This window comes from Diabrotica virgifera, chromosome 9, assembly GCF_917563875.1.
Source record: "Diabrotica virgifera virgifera chromosome 9, PGI_DIABVI_V3a".
Lineage (NCBI taxonomy): Eukaryota > Metazoa > Arthropoda > Insecta > Coleoptera > Chrysomelidae > Diabrotica > Diabrotica virgifera.
Genome location: NC_065451.1, coordinates 204,478,023 through 204,499,468, shown reverse-complemented (window position 1 = coordinate 204,499,468; position 21,446 = coordinate 204,478,023). Strand labels below are relative to the sequence as shown.

Sequence of the window (21,446 nt, the reverse complement as noted above, 5' to 3'; positions counted from 1 at the left end):
CTTTAACAAGAATCAATTCAAATTCAATTTCCGGTCTCCGGTTACGTCATCATGCGCGAACTCGGACGTATTTGCGCTACGGAAAGATACTATCTTGTTATTTATAGTATCATGGTATAGAGGACATAGAAAACTTCTTGTAATTATTATTGCGCCTAATTGGTATTAGCCTACATAACACAGTTACTGGGTATCTGAAAAGTTCGCGAAATATTGTGGCAAACCATGATTAGTATCACCTGAAGGTGAGTTAGACGTTTCAATTATCCATGAGAGTCCATTTATTTTGTTGGTCCAACGCGAGGGTGCTGGTGTTGTAAAGAATTGGGTTATGCGAGGATCTGTTGTCTAACTTTTCTTCATCAATTAGAACTTGCTGAAGTTTATGCCTTAAATTCAATTGGCGGTGTCCTGGAACATTTTTTCCTCTTCCTACGGCGCTTTATCCCCTGATTTGTAGACCTTTTTATATTCTCTTCGAAATCAGCGCGCAGTCCTTTCCCCTTTTTCTTTACTTCGTTCACGAATGGCACTAAGCAATTTTTCGTTGTCAGTTTCCATATCAAAAATGAACACAATACCTGCGAAGATAAACGCAAACCAGTGTAGCATCACATGCAATTACAAGCGACTAATCCCATTCAAGTCAGTCGCTTGTGGTCGGTCGAACCCAATCGCTCAAGGTCGTTTGCAGTGGACGTTGTTTAGTTACATTTCATTTGTTAGGGTTTGTCGTTTATATACGGGCGTATACGCGCTACCTGTGAGTCGCGCGACTACGCTTCCAATGGACAACCAGCCTAATTGGACTTTGTCACACTACCTAATGCCCCACACTGTAGTTGGTTTTTATTTTAGGTTATTCCCAAAAGGAGAGCAAATTGGAAATTATGGAGACCCCACCTAAAAATTCATCTGATGAAGGACATTGCATGAGTCGACAAGATGAAGGAAAAGCATTAGACCAAAATATGAAAGTTGCGGATGGACAAATACCTTACGAATGCGAAGTTTGTTTTAAGAAGTTTCCTCAAAATTATCGTTTGAAAAGTCATTTGAGAGTGCACACTGGGGAAAAACCATACAAGTGTGAAATTTGTTTTAAAAAGTTTAGTCATTCAGGTGATTTGAAAAGACATTTTAGAGTGCACACTGGGGAAAAACCATACAAGTGTGAAATTTGCTTAAAACAGTATCTTACTTCAAGTGGTTTGAAAGTACATTTGAGACTGCACACTGGAGAAAAACCATTCAAGTGTGATATTTGTTTTAAGCATTTTAACCAAGCAAGTACTTTAAAAACACATTTAAGAATGCATACTGGGGAATCCCCTTACAAGTGTGAGATTTGTTTTAAGCAATTTAGTAAGACAGACAATTTGAAAGAACATTTGAGAGTGCACACTGGAGAAAAACCTTACTAAGTGTGACATTTGTTTTAAGCAGTTTGTTACGGCAAGTAATTTCAAAGTGCATTTGAGAGTGCACACTGGAGTAAAACCTCACAAGTGTGACATTTGTTTTAAGCAGTTTGTTACGGCAAGTAATTTCAAAGTGCATTTGAGAGTGCACACTGGAGTAAAACCTCACAAGTGTGAAATTTGCTTAAAACAGTTTTATACTACAAGTGATTTGAAAAAACATTTGAGAGTGCACACTGAAGAAAAACCTTACAAGTGCGAGATTTGTTCTAAGCAGTTTTCTCATAATGGTCTTTTGAAACGTCATTTGAAAGTACATACTAGAAGATCTTAACGAGAACGCGTCGGAACATCATTAACGAGAACACGTCAATATAATAATATTAATATATAATAGAGATGGAACAAATCGAGGGAAGCAATCCAAACAACATGTGCGACTCTATTAAACCGTGACAGACAACAAGAAAGAATGGATGTCTGATGAGATAATGGATATGATGTATGAAGAATAAAAATGCAGAAAATTATCAGCAGATATAATATTATACGAAATATTAAAGATCCTTTGGAAATCAGACAAACAATTCCTTGATAATCTAGTTGTACTTTTTAACAACACATATCTCTCTCTTCAATACTGACGCCCCGGAGGGAGTGTAGTGGTCCACGTGATGTCGTGTATTGTCCGTCTCCAAAGATCTCTGTCTCTGGTCAACAACATATATAATAGCGGTAAAATCCCTGAGAACTGGCTGCAGTCGACATTGATTACAATCGCGAAGAAACCAAATGTCCAGATCTGTGATTACTACCGACTTATAAGCTTATCAATCATTACACTAAAGCGTTCACCAAGATCATTCGGAGAAGAATATATAATATGATAAGTGTGAGTCAAATATTGACAGATCGCAGTTTGGCTTTCAAAAAGCACTTAGAACTAGAGAGGCAATATTCGCTCTCCAGGTGCTTATGCAGCGGTGTAGAGACGTTTGTAAGGATGTGTATTTGTGCTTTGTGGATTTTAGAAAAGCTTTTGACAATGTCAATCATGAACAATTAGTAGATATTCTGTAAAAAATTAGATATAAATACTTTTTAAAAACTAATTTTGAATAAAAATTTTTAAGTATCTGTAGTTTGATTTAAAAAGGTAATGAAGAATAACAATGAAAATAAGCGTTAATCCAGTATTGGCCAGAGTTCTATTTACCTACATATATAGGTCACTAAAAATGTAATTTTTTTTGCAACCATTAAAATTTGTTTAAATTTAAAGAAAATTACCCTGTATAGTTTAGGCTTCAGTAATCTGAATTATTATAAATTTTGTTTGATTAGATCTAAATAAAAATTTTAATTCTTGTAACTGTTTTAACGCACACTAGAGAAAAACCATACTAGTGTGAAACATGCTTGAAACAATTTCGTGCTGTGTATAAGCCTGATGGAAGGTGTAATAAATAAAACAAATACAATACTATATTAAATAATTATTGTATGTTTAACAAGTATCTTAGTTCACATTTTTACATGCCGGTTACAGGTAACGCTAACCTAACAAGTAACAACCCTGCACCTAACTCCTGTCACTGTCACCTCGCTGTCAAGTCATCTTGTTACCAACATGAACAATATGAATCCTAACTCTGTATCATACATCCTCTTTTCTTTTTCTTTATAGGTTGAGCTTACAAGGTTTTTTAATTTGTCTCCCTGACCTTGTACAGTAAGTATTAGTAGGATTTGACATTTCAGGTGTATGATTGTCAGGGATTAATACTTCTCTTGATTGAGGGTCCCTACTTTCAATACCCTCATTGTCTGGCAATTCATGACCCACATTAACATCACCATCCAAATGATGGTAGTGGTTACTCCTTATTTGATCATCACCAAGGTCTACAACATGTTTATTTGCTGATGATCTTATGTGACATCTGTTCCTTCTGATAGAGTTTCCAGTGTCATCTTCCAGGATGTATGATCTAGGTGATTCATGTTGATTCAAGATTTTTGCAGACTTCCAGGTGTTATTACGGTGATCAAGGACTGTTACATCCATGTCTCTGTCCAACGGCTTCAATACTGTTGCATTTTTATTAAAAGTTGTTTCATTTAATTCTCTTTTAGCTTTCATTTTCATTTCAACATTTTCACACAAACATGGATGTAACAATTCAACTGAAATTGGAACCTTTGTCTTACATCTCCTACTACTAAGAAGTTGTGATGGGGAGTATCCCATGCCTTTTAATGGATAATTTCTATAATTTATTAATGCTGACTGAAGGTCTGCATGCTTTCTTTCATCTATGGTTTTCCTTAACATGTTTTTTGCAATTGAGACTGCTTTTTCTGCTAATCCATTTGAACGTGGATAGTTAGGACTACGAAAGATCAAGGTAAAGTTCCAATTTCTGCTAAACTTTCTAAATTTTTCACTACCTATTATAAGGTATGTTGTCAGTTACAAGAAAATCAGGTGATCCAAATCGTGCAAAAACTGTCTTAATTTCATCAATTACTGCCTCAACACTTTTGTCTCTAATGGGTAATACCTCTAACCAGTTAGAATATGCGTCAAATAAAACTACGTAACTTTTCCTGCATATGTGAAAATATCAGACCCTACCCTTTCCCATGGCCTTTTAGGTAGTGGATATGACAATAGGGTTTGTTTTGGGTTTTTTCTAGCAAATTTTTCGCAACTCTTACATGCCCTTATATATGATTCAATATCCATAGCCATACCAGGCCAATAATAAATTTGGCGTGCATGAGCTTTTGTTTTTTCTATGCCTAAATGTCCCTCATGAAGTAATCCTAGAACTTCCTTTCGTAATGAAAACGGGACAACTAATTTATTGTCTAAAAAAAGAAGATCATTAGTTATAAATAGATTCTCTTTTATTTTGGCGAAGTGTCTCACATTCTCTGGAATTTTATATTTTTGCTCTGGCCAGCCACTGATGATAAAGTCAAAAACAACTTGTAGTCTGCTATTGTCTCTTGTCGAAACTGATTTTTTCGTTCCTCAGATAACGGTAAATCATTGACAATTGAATGAACCGCAAACTCTATCTCTGTATCAACAGACCTTTTATTGTTTTTTAGAAATGCCCTTGACAGTGTGTCAGATATGTACATGGTTTTTCCTGGTTTGTATGACACAACTAAATCATAATCTAATAATTTTAACCTTATTTCTCGGGGAAATAGACTGTAAATCTTTTTTAAAAATTGATTCCAGTGGTTTTTGATCACTATGAACTTTCACACAAGTTCCATAGACAAAGTAGTGAAATCTCTTTACTGCAAATAAAATAGCCAGGGTTTCCTTTTCTATTTGAGCATACTGCTGCTCAGTTTTTGTAAGGCTTCTAGATGCAAAGGCCACAGGTCTACCTTCTTGCAACAAGCATGCCCCCAGTCCGTCTTTTGATGCATCTGTTTCAATTTCTATTAGTTTCTTTGGGTCAAATACTGCCAAGATTGGTGAGTTAGTCAACAGATGCTTTAGTTGATCCAGTGAATCCTGATGCTCACTTGACCACTGCCAATCTACATCCAATCTTGTCAAGTTTCTTAACGGGGCAGAAATTTTTGATAGGCTTGGCACGAACTTGGCTACATATTTTACCATTCCTAAAAATCTTGCAACATCTTGTTTGCCCTCTGGTGTGGGCATGTCTAATATTGCTTTGATATATTTATCACTTGTTTTCACTCCATCCTTTGAAAATATCTGACCCATGTACTTAACACTGGTTTGTTTGAACTGTACTTTTGACTTATTGAACTTTATGTTGTATTTGGTAGCACAGTCAAGAACCCTTTTTAAGTTCCTGTCATGTTCTGCTTCTGAGGCACCAGTGACTATTAAATCATCAAAGTAAAGGCCTACGCCTTCAAGATCTCCAAATATTTCAAAATTCTTTTTTTGGAATACTTCTGGGGCTGAGCAGATACCGAAAGCCAGTCTATTAAATTGGTACCTACCAAATGGTGTACCAAAGGTCATTAACTCTGCACTTTCATCATCCAGCTCTACTTGCCAATATCCATCCTTCATGTCTAAAACAGTGAAGAATTGTCCCCTACCAAGTAAAGTTACAATTTCATCAACAGAAGGAATTTGAAAGTGTTCTCTCTTGATGGCCCCATTAAGTTCTTTTGGATCAAGACATAATCGTAAGTCCCCATTTGGCTTTTCCACAATGACAAGTGGGTGAACCCACTCTGTTGGTTTATCTACCTTTGTTATGACTCCTTGTGCCTCAAGATCACACAGTTTATTTTTTAAACGTTTTCGTAAAGCATGGGGAACCCGTCTTATGGTGCTTATTCGAGGTTTGGTATCTTCCCTCAAGGTTATATGGTGTTTTGTTGGAAATTTTCCTAACCCTTCAAACAGATGTGAATATTTTGTTACTAGATCATTTAAACTGTTAAATTTAGAACTTACTAATGAATATACCCGTTTGATTAAATTTAATTCTAGACATTCCTTAAACCCTAGCAAAGGAACCTGATTTTTTGTATCTACAACTACAAAAGATATATCTTTTTTATCATTTTTAATAACACAAGTTAATGTAACTTTCCCTACTGTTTTAATTTTAAAATTTGAATCCCCATATGATACTAATGATATATTAGATTTACGGATATGTGCTGTTGGGGCTATTTCTTTGAGAATACATAAAGGCAAAGTGCTTACCTCAGCTCCAGTATCTAATTTAAATGACACACGCGTATCATTAACATAAATAAAATCCACGAGGAAAATAAACTTCCTGTAGCTGGCTGTATACCATAAATCACAAAAATACTAAGTTTCTTGTAAAAGGTATATATTAAAATACCCTAAATAAGGGTCACAATACAAAACGTTTTCGGATTAAGGAATCCATCATCAGTGTTTAAAAGCCAAAATTTGCATGCCTGAGCCACCAAAATGTATAGGGTAAAAACCCTTTAAATGTAAATAATAAAGATATTTTACATATTTATATAAAATTCATCGGATGTTATAGATAAACCTGGATGTTACCCAGGGCAACACAGGACTCTCCCCACGTGGTTGGAACTTTTTTTGGAGAAAACCTCACATATTGGATTTCAATGGCCAACTGCAATAAGCAGTTATTACAATTACTATTCTATCTCTGATCATCTGGTCTTGTTGGTCATACTCTGTTGTTTTAATGGCTTTCCGTAGTTCTGTAACAAATGAGTCAAAGGGTTGCCCTTCTTGTTGGCTAATACTGTTAAATTTAAATCTTTCAAAAATAACATTTTTCTTTGGTGAACAATATTCTTCAAACTTCTTTTTAACACAAGTTACTGTTCTGTCTTCATCTTCGGCAAATGTGAAGGTGTTGTACAGCTCTAATCCCTCATCACCCACCAGACTTAAGAGAACTGCCAGCTTTTTACTTTCTGGTTTGGAGGTTAGGTCCGTAGCTATCATAAATAGATCAAACTTTTGGCTAAATTTTCGCCAGTTTTCAGATATATTCCCGTCTAATATTAGAGATTCAGGTGGCTTAAATGTGGATTCCATGATGATACCAAGAAATAATACTCACGTTTTACAAGCTTACAGTTGAGTATATATCCAAACAAGAAATGGTTTCACCATGCTAAGATTATCACACCTGACACCATGTATAAGCCTGATGGAAGGTGTAATAAATAAAACAAATACAATACTATATTAAATAATTATTGTATGTTTAACAAGTATCTTAGTTCACATTTTTACATGCCGGTCACAGGTAACGCTAACCTAAGAAGTAACAACCCTGCACCTAACTCCTGTCACTGTCACCTCGCTGTCAAGTCATCTTGTTACCAACATGAACAATATGAATCCTAACTCTGTATCATACATGCTGCAAGTGATTTGAAAAGACATTTGAAGGATACAGGCAAAGAAGGTGCTATGTTAATTTTTGCAGAAAATGTTGCTTAGTCGGGCTAAGAAGGTGACAAGTCCGCGCGGTCCCGGCGAAAAAAGTGCTATGTCATGTACACATAGGCTAATGCCATCGCTGTAATTCCAGCAAATTTAGTAAATAATTGAGTTTGTATCAGTGCATAAATAATAAACAAACATTAGAGAATCTTAACCTTTAAAAATACTTTTCTCAAAACTTATTATTTTGACATAGCACCTTTTTTACCTGTACCTTTCATTTGCGATGGCACGCTGGAGAAAAACCTCACAAGTGTGAAATTTGTTTTAAGCAATTTAGTCAAGCAATTATTTCACAGTGAGTAGAGAATAGCTCAAGAAACAAAGTCTACCCTATGCCGATGTGTGCTTTTATCTTGGAGGGTGGTTCCCACCCTTTCTCGGGGCGGGAAATTTTTGGTTAAAATAACTACGGAACCCAATTTTAAGCAAAAACTGCTCTATAAGATTTTTTGAAAACTCGATACTTTTTGAGTTATTCGTGGTTGAAAATTATCCGTTTTCATTGAAAACTTACACCTTTTCGGACGGTTTTTTACGAATACCTCAAAAACTACTCATCTAACGAAAAAAAACTATAAAATATTTTTGTAGCCTATAAAAATACAAAGAGATTCGTCGTACCTTCATAAATCTTCTAGTTATAACACAAAAGAGATATGGTAGGTGAGAAGAGTTTGTTTTTTTGGTGCATGCTCAAATCGGTTTATTCAACTTCAAATAAATGAGAAACGGCCGATTTTAGGTGTATAATGCTACCAATACATTTTATAGTTCTTGAAAAGACCTTTAAAATGAACAATATTAAATGTCCATTGCATTCAAACTAAGCGAGATATGCTGCAAGAAAAATGTATGACTAATGTATTTTAAGAAAAAATGATAAGTATATTTAACCCCTCATCCATCATAATTTAAATGTATCGTTTTCCTTCTGCACTACTTTTTACTATAGTTTTATCTTTATCTTCTAAAAGTTGAACGGCTTTAAAATAAATGGTTTTTGAAAAAAAAATAAGATCAAATTATAAAGCGCATTTTTAAATTATCTTAAAAATCTTCATTTTTCTTCATGTAACTCGAAAATGATAAGAGATACGAAAAAAAGATACCACACAAAAATGTAGGCTTTTGTTAGACAAAAATTTTATTTTTGTTTTTTATTATTGTATCTCATAAATATCATTTTCAAGTTACATGTAAAAAAAAGGAAGATTTTTAAGAAAATTTAAAAATGAGCTCTATAAATTGATTTTATTTTTTTCAAAAACTATTCATTTTAAACCTGTCCAACTTTTTGAACATAGAAATAACACTATAATAAAAGGTATTGTAGAAGTAAAATGATGCATTAAAATTCTGGTGGATGGGGGGTTAAATATACTTCTCATTTTTTTTTAAATACATTAGTCATCAATTTTTTTGACAGCATATCTTGCTTAGTTTGAATGTAATCGGCCTTTAATATTGCTCATCTTAAAGGTCTTTTCAACCACTGCAGAAGGTACTGGTAGCATTATACACCTAAAATCAACCGTTTTTCTTTTATTTCGAGTATAATACACCGATTTGAGCATGCACCAAAAAATCAAACTTTTTTCACCTACCATATCTCTTTTTGTATTATAACTAGAAGATTTATGATGGAACTAATATCTTTGTTTTTTTATAAGCTACAAAAATATTGTATATAGTTTTTTTAGTTAGATGCATGGTTTGTAAGGTATTCGCAAAAATCCTTCGAAAAGGTGTTATGTTTCAATGAAAGTGGTCAATTTTCAACCACGAATAACTCAAAAAGTATTGAGTTTTCAAAAAATAATTATAGAACAGTTTTTGTTTAGAATTAAGTTCTCTAGCCACCTTCGTAGTTATTATAACCAAAAAAATTTCCACAACCGAGAAGGGGTGGCAACCACCCCCCAAGATAGAAGCTCACATCGGCATTGGGTAGACTTTGAATTAGGAGATAAGTAGAGGCTATTCCACTGGCGAAGCGTCCATGTAACCACTGTTACCATTGGTAACAGTTAAAAATCTTGCAAATAAATATTTTATGACGATGAATAATTCTATTTACCAATAGTTTTACCAATAGAAATATATTATTATATTATGTGGTAATAGTACCTAACTCAATAAATATCTCACTAAATAGCCAACAACTCGTAGACACGAAAATATTGGCGAGTTTACGTGACTCCGTTGCACTTTATTATACTCTGTTACCAGACTCATTTCTGGTGACAATGGTTATATACGCACGCTGGCGCTCGGGACCGGGTAGTGACTGAAAATTTTGAAAAAGCGACGGCATAAGCGCGCTGTGTATCAGTAGGGCTGTTACCAAATTTAAAATTGGTGACAGTACCTATAAAAAGTGTGCGTGCAGTTAACCATAGATGAGTGTCGCTTCTTAATCGATCAACTACTTGAAAAGTAATTCTCCTTGTATAATTTTGAAGAAAAAAATGAGATTATTAAAAATGAAAGACCTATTTTAAACAATTTAAAAAAGGAATCAACAAAAGTAGTTCGATATTTTAAATTTAGTTGGTACAGTGAAAATCCTTGGTTATATTATCGTTTCAAGAAAAATATACTGTATTGTTGGGCATGTCTTCTGGTTTCTACAGAAAAATGGGTGGACCAGGTTCACGATTTAAATGGTGTTAGATTTTTAAAAAGGAGACATGAAATTTCTCCGTTACCTACATGTAAGATGTATACCCTATTTGATTCAGTTTGGCAAAACAAAAATCAAAAGTTCTCTTAACCAAGCTATTAAAGCAAATATTGCTAAACATAATGAGTTTGTTCAAAAATAGATAGGTATATGGTATATCCTTAGCACACTTATAAGAGATACTGTATGTTTTTGGGCCAAACAAGAACTAGCGTTTCGTGATCATTTTGAGTGCGACGACTCTGACAATCGAGGCAATTACGGGGAATTGTTAACATTAATTGCCAAAAAAGATCAAAAATTTTGTCAGCATCTAGAAACATCTGTTTTTTCGAGAGTTTCAAGTCATATACAAAATGATATTATTCAAACTACACTCACCGGCACAAAATTCCGCCACCCAAAATTTTTGACTAAGTTTGACAATTTATAACTTTATTATTTGTGCTCCGATTTTCAAGATTCTTGCACCAGTTTGTAGGTACATGTATTCATATTGTTTGGTATTATTCCGGTAACAAAAATTGTTGCTTGCATGTCATTGTACAGGGGTGAAAGGAAGCGTTGTATTTTCTCATAATTTTAAAAAATTCTGTGGAAAAATGGAATAGCTGATTTTGTTTCATAGTCCTGTCATATTTTCCCGGAGACATCACCAACATTTTGTTTTTTGAATTATCCGAATATCTTTTTTCTTGTAAGAGCTGTACCATTTTTTGTAAATAAAAACACTGATTGACTCATACAATTGAGGTTGGATTGATAAGATTAGAATGGCCCGCATGCAGCCCAGATCTCAATCATATTGAGCATTTATAGGATGAATAAAAAAAGCTATCTGCCGTCATCCTAGGCCTCCAGAAAAGTTGGTACATTTATGGCCCTTGTAGAGGAATATCGGGCTATTCCCCAAGCAAGGAAAACACATCTTTATTAGATGCTAAACAGATTGCGAGCAGTCGTTGCTGCAAGAGGTGGACATAACCGCTATTGAATTGTTTTGTTTTCTTGTTAAATTTGTTTTGTTTTGATAATTTTAGTGGGTTTGATATTTTTAATTAAATAAACCTTCAAAGCAGTGTTTTTAATTACAGCTCTTACAAGAAAAGAGATATTCAGATAATTCAAAAAACAAGACATTAGTGATACCTCCAGGATAATACAAAAAGGGTATGAAACAAAATCAGCGCTCCAATTTTTCCACAGAATTTTTTAAAGTTAGGAGGAAAAACAACGCTTACATTCACTCCCGTATAATGCCATCTAAGCAAAAATTTTTTGATACCGGAATAATAGCAACTGACATCAATACATGTACCTACAAACTCGTGCAAGAATCTTGAAATTCGAAGTACAAATAATAAAGTTATAGATTGTCAAACTTGTCATTTAGCCATATCTTCATTTTTTTAAATATCATTTTTTGCATCTGGTTTTGGTAACATTTCAGAAAAAGTCACGCGTCGCCACTGGGCTATTCCCAAAATTTCATTAAAATCCATGCAGTAGGATAGAATTCGGAGGTAATATCCTATTCTTGCTCCCAGTGACTGGCGTAGTACACGTCAATATAATAATATAAGTAATAGAGAGAGGATTTCTCGAAGCTGTTAAGGCTCAGAAAAACAATAAAGCCCCGGGAGTTGACGAAATACCAGCAGAACTCTATAAGGTAGGTGGCGACCACCTAGCAAGTCACATCCACTTGCTCATCAAAGACATATGGCAAGAGAAAATACCTGATAACTGGAAGAAAAGTATAGTATGCCCGATATATAAAAAAGGAGACAAACTCCAGTGCAAAAACTACCGTGGAATTTCTCTACTATGTACAGCATATAAAGTCCTCACGTATATTATAAACCAGCTGACCAGGGACGATCGACACTGGATCAAATATTTACAGTCAAACAGATCTTGAGCAAATCATGAGAACACGACATTGATGTTCACAACGTGTTTGTAGACTTCAAACAGGCATACGACTCAGTCAAAAGGAACAAACTCTATAATATATTGGCTGAATTAATTGGCAATACCACACAAGCTAATTAGACTCATTAAAGCTACAACCCTAATAGCACAAGGACGTCCAATGGACGTCCATTGGACGTCCTTCACGGACTTTAGGGACGTCCTTTGGACGTCCGTTTTCGTCCGAGGAACGTCCTTTATACGTCCTATTTTGGTCCAAATGTCGCGCTACCGAACGTCCATTGGACGTCCATCTAAGGTCCGAGGGGACGTATATTGGAACTTAATCGGACGCAAATTGGACCTTAATCGGACGTCCTAGGGGACGTAAATTGGACCTTAATCGGACGTAAATTGGACCTTAATCGGACATAAATTGGACCTTAATCGGACGTCCTAGGGGACGTAAATTGGACCTTAATCGGACGTAAATTGGACCTTAATCGGACGTAAATTGGACCTTAATCGGACATAAATTGGACCTTAATAGGACGTAAATTTGACCTTAATCGGACGTAAATTGGACCTTAATCGGACGTAAATTGGACCTTAATCGGACGTAAATTGGACCTTAATCGGACGTAAATTGGACTTTAATCGGACGTAAATGGGACCTTAAGCGGACGTAAATTGTACCTTAATCGGACGTAAATTGGACCTTAATCGGACGTCCTAGGGGACGTGAATTGGACCTTAATCAGACGTCCTAGGGGACGTGAATTGGACCTTAACAGGACGTCCAATTTTGGTCCAAAGGCCAAGTTGTTAAACGTCCAATGGAGGTCCACCTAACGTCGGAGGGGACGTTCGGTGGACGTCATTTGGGCATTTATAGGATGTCCCAGTTTGGTCCAATGTCTTGCTGCTGAACATCCATCTAACGTCCTGGAAGGTCATTCGGTGGACGTCTAGCGACGATATTTAGACCTGTGGAGAATGTATTGTGGGAAATAAAAAATATATTTTTTAAGGAACTTATATTTCATCTTATATCAAATTACAATTATTGGATATTACAGTATTTACATTAAATTACAATACACTTCTCCAAGAAATTAACGCACCACCTTAAATATGGGGTATATTTGATGTCTCGTATTTCCTAAACCTGTTGTCCCATCTAAGTGATGTTTTTATAATATTATAGCCTAGGCTATAGGTTACCTCCTTAAGCTTGTCATGCTGTAATATATGTATATTATATCATATCGCTCTCTATAGTAATGTGATATAATATATATTACAGTATAGCTCCCTGTGCATGACAAGCATAAGGAGGTAACATATTCTAGGGCCTAGGCTAGAATATTATAAAAAAAATCACTTAGATGCAACAACAGGTTTAGGAAATTCGAGACATCAAAAATGCCCAATTTTTAAGGTGGTGCGTAATGGGCTGTATATACAGGGTGTAACAAAAATACAGGTCATAAATTAAATCACATTATTCTGGGACCAAAAATAGTTCAAATGAACCTAACTTACCTTGTACAAATATGCACATAAAAAGTTTCAGCCCTTTGAAATTACAAAATGAAAATGGATTTTTTCGATTATATCGAAAACTATTAGCGATTTTTTATTGAAAATGGACATGTGACATGTGGCATTATTATGGCAGGAATATCTTAAAGAAAAATTATGGTGAAATTTGTGCACCCCATAAAAATTTTATGGGGGTTTTGATCCCTTAAATCCTCCCAAACTTTTGTGTATGTTCCAATTCAATTTTATTATTGTGGTACCATTAGTTAAATTCAATATTTTTGTTTCTTAGTATTTTTCAGATAAGGCAGTTTTTATCGAGTTGCGACTTCTTTTTTAATATGTCCACGTAAAAATTTTATGGGGGTTTTGTTCCTTTAAACCCCCCAAATGTTGTATGTTCCAATTAAACTATTACTGAGGTACCATTAGTTAAACAGAGTGTTTTCAAAACTTTTTTGTCTCTTTGTATTTTTTCGATAAGGCACGTTTTATCGAGTCTGGCTTCTTTTTTAATATGGTTCAAAATATACCTAAAAATGTAAAGCATAAATAAGTTTGCATATTATTACCAAGTCTCCATAATCGTACTTAACCATATACAAATATGTGGTGGATTTGACAAATATTCACAATATTTCGATAAAAATTGACTTTTCGAAAAAGCAATAAGAGGCAAAAAAGTTTTTAAAACGTTGTTTAAATGGTAGGTACTACAATAATAATTAAATTGAAACGTGCACAAAAGCACATTGTTTTCGATACATTGGAAAAAATCACTTTTCATTTTGTAACTTCAAATGAGTGATAAAGGCACAGAGACTTAGATCACGAGGTCACATTGAAAGGATGCCAAAAACGAGGACTCCGAAAAGGGTACTAAACTACACTATAGCTTCAAGAAAGAGAAGAGGAAGACCGGAAAATAGATGGAAGCAAGAGGTCGAAAAAGATTTGGAAAGAATGGTGTTACAGGGTCAGAAAAGAAAAATGAATAAGAGGAAGGAATGGAGAAAAATCACATATCAAGCCAGAGAAGATCTCAGTACATAAAGAAACGTGAAAATGAAGAAAAAACAAACTTTTCAAGCCATGGGCCTCTAAGGCCCTTGGTGCTATTAATATATAACTTCAAAGGGCTGTAACTTTTCTTTTGTGCACATTTGTACTAAGGTAAGTTAGGTCCAATCAAACTATTTTTGGTCCCAGGATATGTGATTAAATTTATGACCTGTATTTTTGTTACACCCTGTATATATATAAAGGTTATATTTGGTTCTTGGGACATCAAAGTATATTTTTTAGACATTCCCTGGATATAGTCACTGATGTGACATACCTCCGATTTGTTTTTTCATGAGTTTTGTAAGAGAGACTAAAAACTTTTTTATGGTTACCTCCTGTTTTCATATATTTTTTGACATGTTTTGTAGTAAATTCAACTATCTATTTACTACAAGACATGTCAAAATTTACATGTGAAAGCAGGAGATGATCCTAAAAATGGTTTTTCGTCTCCTACAAAATTCATGAAAAATCAGATAGGAGAATTTGTACATTACAATTCTCTGATGTTTGGGAAAAAGGGCTTAAGTCAGAAATGCACATCGATAATGTTTTGATGATTTCTGGACCAGAAAAATCGGCTCTTTTTATTGGTACATACAGTTTACGTCTACAACAGTTTTTTGCTGGTCCAGAAATCATCAAAACATTAGCAATGTGCAATTCTGACTTACGCCCTTTTTGCCAAACATAAAAAAAGCAATCTGGTCATAACTGACCAATGAGCAATTTTAATTTAACCTAAATTACTAATGTTTCTTAAAATGAAGAGCTTACCCGATAGCGTCTCTTATCTAATCTAACAAGATCGTGCACTATTCTAACATACACAGCCACATCACGCACTATGCTCTGCTTTTCACTATCACCTATCACTCAAACTAGTTCAAAAGGCTTTGTCCTCTTCAATCTTCTAGTTTGCCCAGTAGTATCGAGGAGGATTTCCTCAATATTCTTGTACTTATTTAAGTTGTTTGTCGGGATTCCTGCTATCTTCTTGATGATTATATCCAGGTTCCATTCCTAGGTATTAATATTTGTTTATAAAGTAATAACTTATTATGCATGGACAATGTTGTTTCTTCCAATTAGCCAATACACTTTTTATATCTTTATTTTGGTTATATCTGGTTTTTTGTAGACCACTTTCAGCTGATTCTAAAAAAAATTAAAATGAACGGTAATTTTTCTATTCTTTACAATTAAAAATCAAAATATTTACAGGTAATACATGCATAAATGATTCGTTTCATAAAGAAAATTGAAAACGGATTTTATAATACTTACATAATTGTTTAAGAGATCCAGCCATAGCCAAAACTAGCATACTAAACAGTACAGTTGAGTACAGCAAAAAAAGCCACTAATTTCCATTTTTCACCCCCTTATCGATGCATTTTTTTCCAATCAAAATTTTTACTAAATTTTTAGGTTATCTTATGATGAAAATGAAATAATTGATGACTTGATGACCAATGACCACGCGACGCTACATAGATACTCGCGCGGCAAATTTGAAAATGAACGCAAATTGAATAGTAAATGGCCTCTCTTTAGAGTATGGAAAATTTTACCCCTCCAGGAGGACATTGTACTCTTTTCATAGAATATCTTGTGGTAACTTTCCAGCCATAATTTAATCAGATGTTCACGGAATAGAACTTTGATAGTAGAATTCCTGGAATGTTTTGTTGTTAGGGGAAACTTTTATTTTATTTATTCTTGAATATTTCCTGTTGTTAAACATTGTAACCAATAATTTACAAATAAGATTTTCATTACATTACATGAAATCAAAACATGTTTTGGATATTAAACTATATAGTTTTATAATTGTAATAATTTAATATACAATTTTGAATTAAGATTTAATCTTTCGATCTAATCGATTTAAACTACAGTAAAACTTGTGTTACCGGCCCCCTGCCAACACCGGCCACCTGTACTAACGGCCAGTTTAAAAATTCCCCACACTAATTACAGTAAAACCTGTCAGTAACGGCCGCTAAAAATGAAAAAGCTATTGGCCGATATAGAAAGGTGACCGGTATTGCCAGTTTTTGTAGTCTAGATATAATTGGTTTGGGGAATTTTTAAACTGGCCGTTAGTACAGGTGGCCAGTAACACAGGTTGTACTGTATATCTAGGCTACAAAAACTGGCAATAACGACCACTTTTCTATATCGGCCAATAGTTCTTTCATTTTAGTGGCCGTTAGTGACAGGTTTGACTGTATTTCATTAACGTAAAGTTAACGCAAATTAATATATTTTTGAATTATTTTGCTATTTGATCTCGTAATTGGTATAATGTGTCCAATATAAGCGTTCATAAAACGTCCGTATTTCGTCCAGTATGGACGTCCAAAGGACGTCCATATTTATTCCGTCCGAAGGACGTCCATATTTATTCCTTCCGAAGGACGTCCAACATGGGACGTCCGTTTATAGTCCATGGACGTTAGGACCAAAAATGGACCTATTTTGGACGTCCAAATGACGTCGTGTGCTATTAGGGAATTGTCCGTATTTCGTCCAGTATATATACGTCCATATTTGTTCCATCCGAAGGACGTCCAACGTCGGACGTCCATTTTTATTCCGTCCGAAGAATGTCCAACGTCGGACGTCCAAAGGACGTCCATATTTATTCCTTCCGAAGGACGTCCAACGTCGGACGTCCATATTTATTCCTTCCGAAGGACGTCCAACGTCGGACGTCCAAAGGACGTCCATTTTTATTCCGTCCGAAGGACGTCCAACGTCGGACGTCCAAAGGACGTCCATATTTATTCCTTCCGAAGGACGTCCAACGTCGGACGTCCAAAGGACGTCCATTTTTATTCCGTCCGAAGGACGTCCAACGTCGGACGTCCAAAGGACGTCCATATTTATTCCTTCCGAAGGACGTCCAACATGGGACGTCCAAAGGACGTCCATTTATAGTCCATGGACGTTAGGACCAAAAATGGACCTATTTTGGACGTCCATTGGACGTCGTGTGCTATTAGGGAATGGATGAAACTCAGTCATTAGTCCGATCAGGGAACACAAAATTTTTGCGAAAACCTCCAAAAAAATAAAGGAAGGATGAAAATTTGGGAATAGGTAGTTGAAATTGTCTATTATTATACAGGGTGATTCATTAAGAATGTCCAATCTTTGAGGGCGGAGGTAAATTCCTCACCAACCATTAAAAACATATAATCCGACAGGTATTTTCCTCACCAAATTTAAGGGTTCCTACTAATCGGTAGGTATTTTCCTCACCAACTCACTCGGGTAATAAAATAAAAAGGTAGATGTAATTTAAGAATATTTATTATGAAAGAATCCGAATATAAAGTCGTTAATTTCCTTACATTATAATAATAGTTTATAATATAATAGGCAAAACGTATAATAGAGGAGTCAATGGAGTTTTTGCTTATGGAAAAAATCAAATAAGATAGAACTTTTTATAATTTCATTAAGAAATGTTAAATAAACAACATATCAAAAAGTAGTAGGTACTCCAAAAGTGGGTGCTTCACTTTTTATTAAACAAATGAACTGCGAAATTAATTGTTTTTTTAAATGCCGACGAAAATTATAAATTTTTAAAAAAAACTGACTTAAAAATTCTACGTAAAGAACCGAATACAAAGATTTGTCTAATATTAAATCTACAGCTTCTATAATTTTTTTATTTAGAACACTAAAGTCACCCTTCTCACAAACATTGGCGCACTTTATAGAAGCGTTCAACGCTGCGCGCGTTTGAATTAATTTATTATAAAAATCCACAAGGAAAAAGCTTTCCTGTAGGCTGTATACCTTATAATACAAAAAACGAATAAAATTCTTTATAACAGGTATATATTTAAAAATCCCTAAAAAGGGCTACATCACAGAACTAGTTTTCGATTGGTTGACTAATCATTTTAGATAAGCACTGATGATGTGTGATTACAAAATACCTTTTATAAAGGATTTTTTTGGTTTTTTTTTTTAATTTATTATAATTTCTTAACTAATTGATCAAACTAAATTTTACAAATTGGAAACGAAAGAAGAATGTTAAAGCTATCTTAAGTTGAAATAAACAGAAAAAATATGGGCAAACGTACGGTGTGGGCGGAAAGTGAGACGTAAATGAATTATAATCAAAAATGGTTTAAAAATGTGTAACTAATACAATTTTACCTATAGGACTCTAAAATCTTACTAAACAACTAGTCCAGAGAAATAAGGTTTTTCTGGTGACACATCCCCTCCAGGCCGAAACCAAATTTTTTGAGTAGTATGGACATCTATATTATTAACCTATATGTTTCCTGCAGCCGATTTTGATGATATACATAGTTATAAACAAATGAAGATCGAAAAACGGTAAATTATCGCTTTTTTCGTCTATTACCAAAAAGTTAAGCACTTTAAACAAATTTGAGAGTAAGAAACTCATAAATCGTATAAAAAACTTCAATATGGCATTCGCTGAATATGTCCAACCTTATTGGTTGCTTAGAAAATTGCAAAATAAATCATAAATATTGAGTTTTTATAAATATTCGTAACTTAGGTAAAAATTAACTTAGATACTTCTTATTACGCGGAATGCCGAGACTTCTTGTACTTAAATTATATTTTAAATTTCAAAGCAATTGGTCAAATAGTTTAAAAGTTATTTAATTTATTTTTCCCAAATTCATTTTTTTTTTGCAACACTATAAGTGAGAAAATTATGAGGTTACAATAATACTTCGGACAGTTTATGAAAGAAGAACATTTATACTATTACCTTAATTAAAAATAAATGACAAAAAATAATTTTAAACAGTGTAAAATTATTTTGCAAAAACATGTCCATTTTTTGCTTACTTATAAACAATTAGAATAACTTTTTAACCGTTACCCGTAGAAAAATTATTTTTTCATATTTAGAAAGACTGAATTTTTATACACATTTAGAAAGAAAAACAACTGTTCTGGGACATTTAGGGACAAAGTTAGCCCCCCCATTTTTTTAATTTACATGTTTTTGCAAAATTATTTTGCAATATCTATAATTATTTTTTGTCATTTTTTTTTAATTAAATTAATACTGTAAATTTTCTTCTTTCATAAACTATCCAAAATATTACTGTAACTTCATCATTTTCTGACTTGCAGTGTTGCAAAAAAAATTAATTTTGGATAAACAAATTAAATAACTTTTAAACTATTTGACCAATTGCTTTGGAATTTAGGGTGTAATTTAAGCACCATAAGTCTCAGCATTCCATGTAATAAGAAGGTTCTCTGTAATACTCTGAAACATCTCTGTAATAAGAAGTTAATTTTTACATAAGTTATGAATATTTATAAAAACTCAAAATTTATGATTTATTTGGCAATTTTCTAAGTAACCAATAAGGACAGACATATTCAGCGAACGCCATATTGAAGTTTTTTATATGGTTTATGAGTTTATTACTCTCAAATTTGTTTAAAATGCCCAATTTTTTAGTAAGAGACGAAAAAAGCGAAAATTTACCGTTTTTTGATCTTAATTTGTTTATAACTATGTATATCATCAAAATCGGCTGAAGGAAACATATAGGTTATTATTATAGATGACCATATTACTCGAAAAATTTGGTTTCAGCCTGGAGGGGGATGTGTCACCAACACGATATTTTTTTTCCTTATTTCTCTGAACTAAACTTACTTATTAAATATCTTACTAAACGATGTTTTACTCAAAAAAAAATCATTAACGTTTTTAAGTAAATTAGAAGCAATTATTTAGGTTGATGGAACTTTTAAATACTGCACAAAATTTTTACTTAACTATTTACAATTCATGGACTCAATAATGGACACTTTGTGCCGTTATTCTTTTGCTTTCAAATAAGTTAGCAAATTCATATGTGATTGCCTTAAATTGTGTCAAAAATTAAACCTTTTTAATCTCAAGATTGTGTATTCCGATTTCGAAAAAGAGATCCATGCAGCCGTAAGTGAAGTGTTTCTCTCTGCGAAAATAAAATGATGTAGATTTCATCTCGGACAATCATGGTGTAGAAAAATTCAAAAAGTTGGATTTTCCTAGATCCATTAGACGTACGTGAATGTTTTGCTATAGACTTTAGTTAGATCTGCTGATTGCTTAGTGAACAAGGAAAACAGTTCATTACTTGAGCGTACAACCATTGCCTGTAAAAGCCTGCTTAACCCTTGAAGCGAACCAGTATGTATACAGTTTTCGGATCGAAAACTATTACTTTTAAACTGTATTATATTAAAAGGGATTTTTGAACTCGCGAGCTAACTAGTGTGCTCCGTACTCAAGTTTAAACGGATATATTACAATTTTGTAGGTGTTTTTTAAAGCTTAAGATATAATCTTTAAAGTGCACTAAATTATTTTACTTCAAAAATGTAATAAACAACTTCTTTTTGAGAAAATTAAGAAAGGTAAAAAAATGTAATACAAAATCCGAAAATTATCAGTTAAAAAAATGTTTACACAAAGTCATCAAAATTTTTTCTGTACATCTTACTTACCTAAAATACATTTAATAACAAGCTTAAACAATATTAAACGTTCAAAAAAAATTTTTTGCGCTCTTATACAGTATGTCTGCGCAACTTGGAACCTATGGAAAACTTCTTTATTATAAATTTTACGAAAAAAAGTTATTCTTCATAAAATGCTCGGCATCGTATAGAATATAGAATCTAAAATGCATCAAATATCAAATATACCTTTGTATTTGAAAATATGAATTTCGCTCAAGGGTAAAGTACCTTAGTATTTGAAAATATAGAAAACTGTTATTAAGAAAATATCTGATGGTTGAATCTT

The 21,446-nt window shown here is 33.7% G+C and overlaps 1 protein-coding gene across 4 annotated transcripts in view; it reads left to right on the top strand.

Annotated features, from left to right (window-relative positions):
- Positions 1–21,446, top strand: part of LOC114329783 (zinc finger protein 664-like) — a 107,007-nt gene that overhangs the window by 66,127 nt on the left and 19,434 nt on the right. Inside the window, exon 3 of one of the 4 annotated variants that reach the window (XM_050662468.1) lies at positions 859–1,008. The exons of the other annotated variants lie outside the window; for them this stretch is intronic. The gene's annotated coding sequence lies outside the window, so the exon portion shown is untranslated. Of the gene's footprint in view, positions 1–858; positions 1,009–21,446 lie in introns of those variants that run through there. 4 annotated transcript variants of the gene reach the window in all.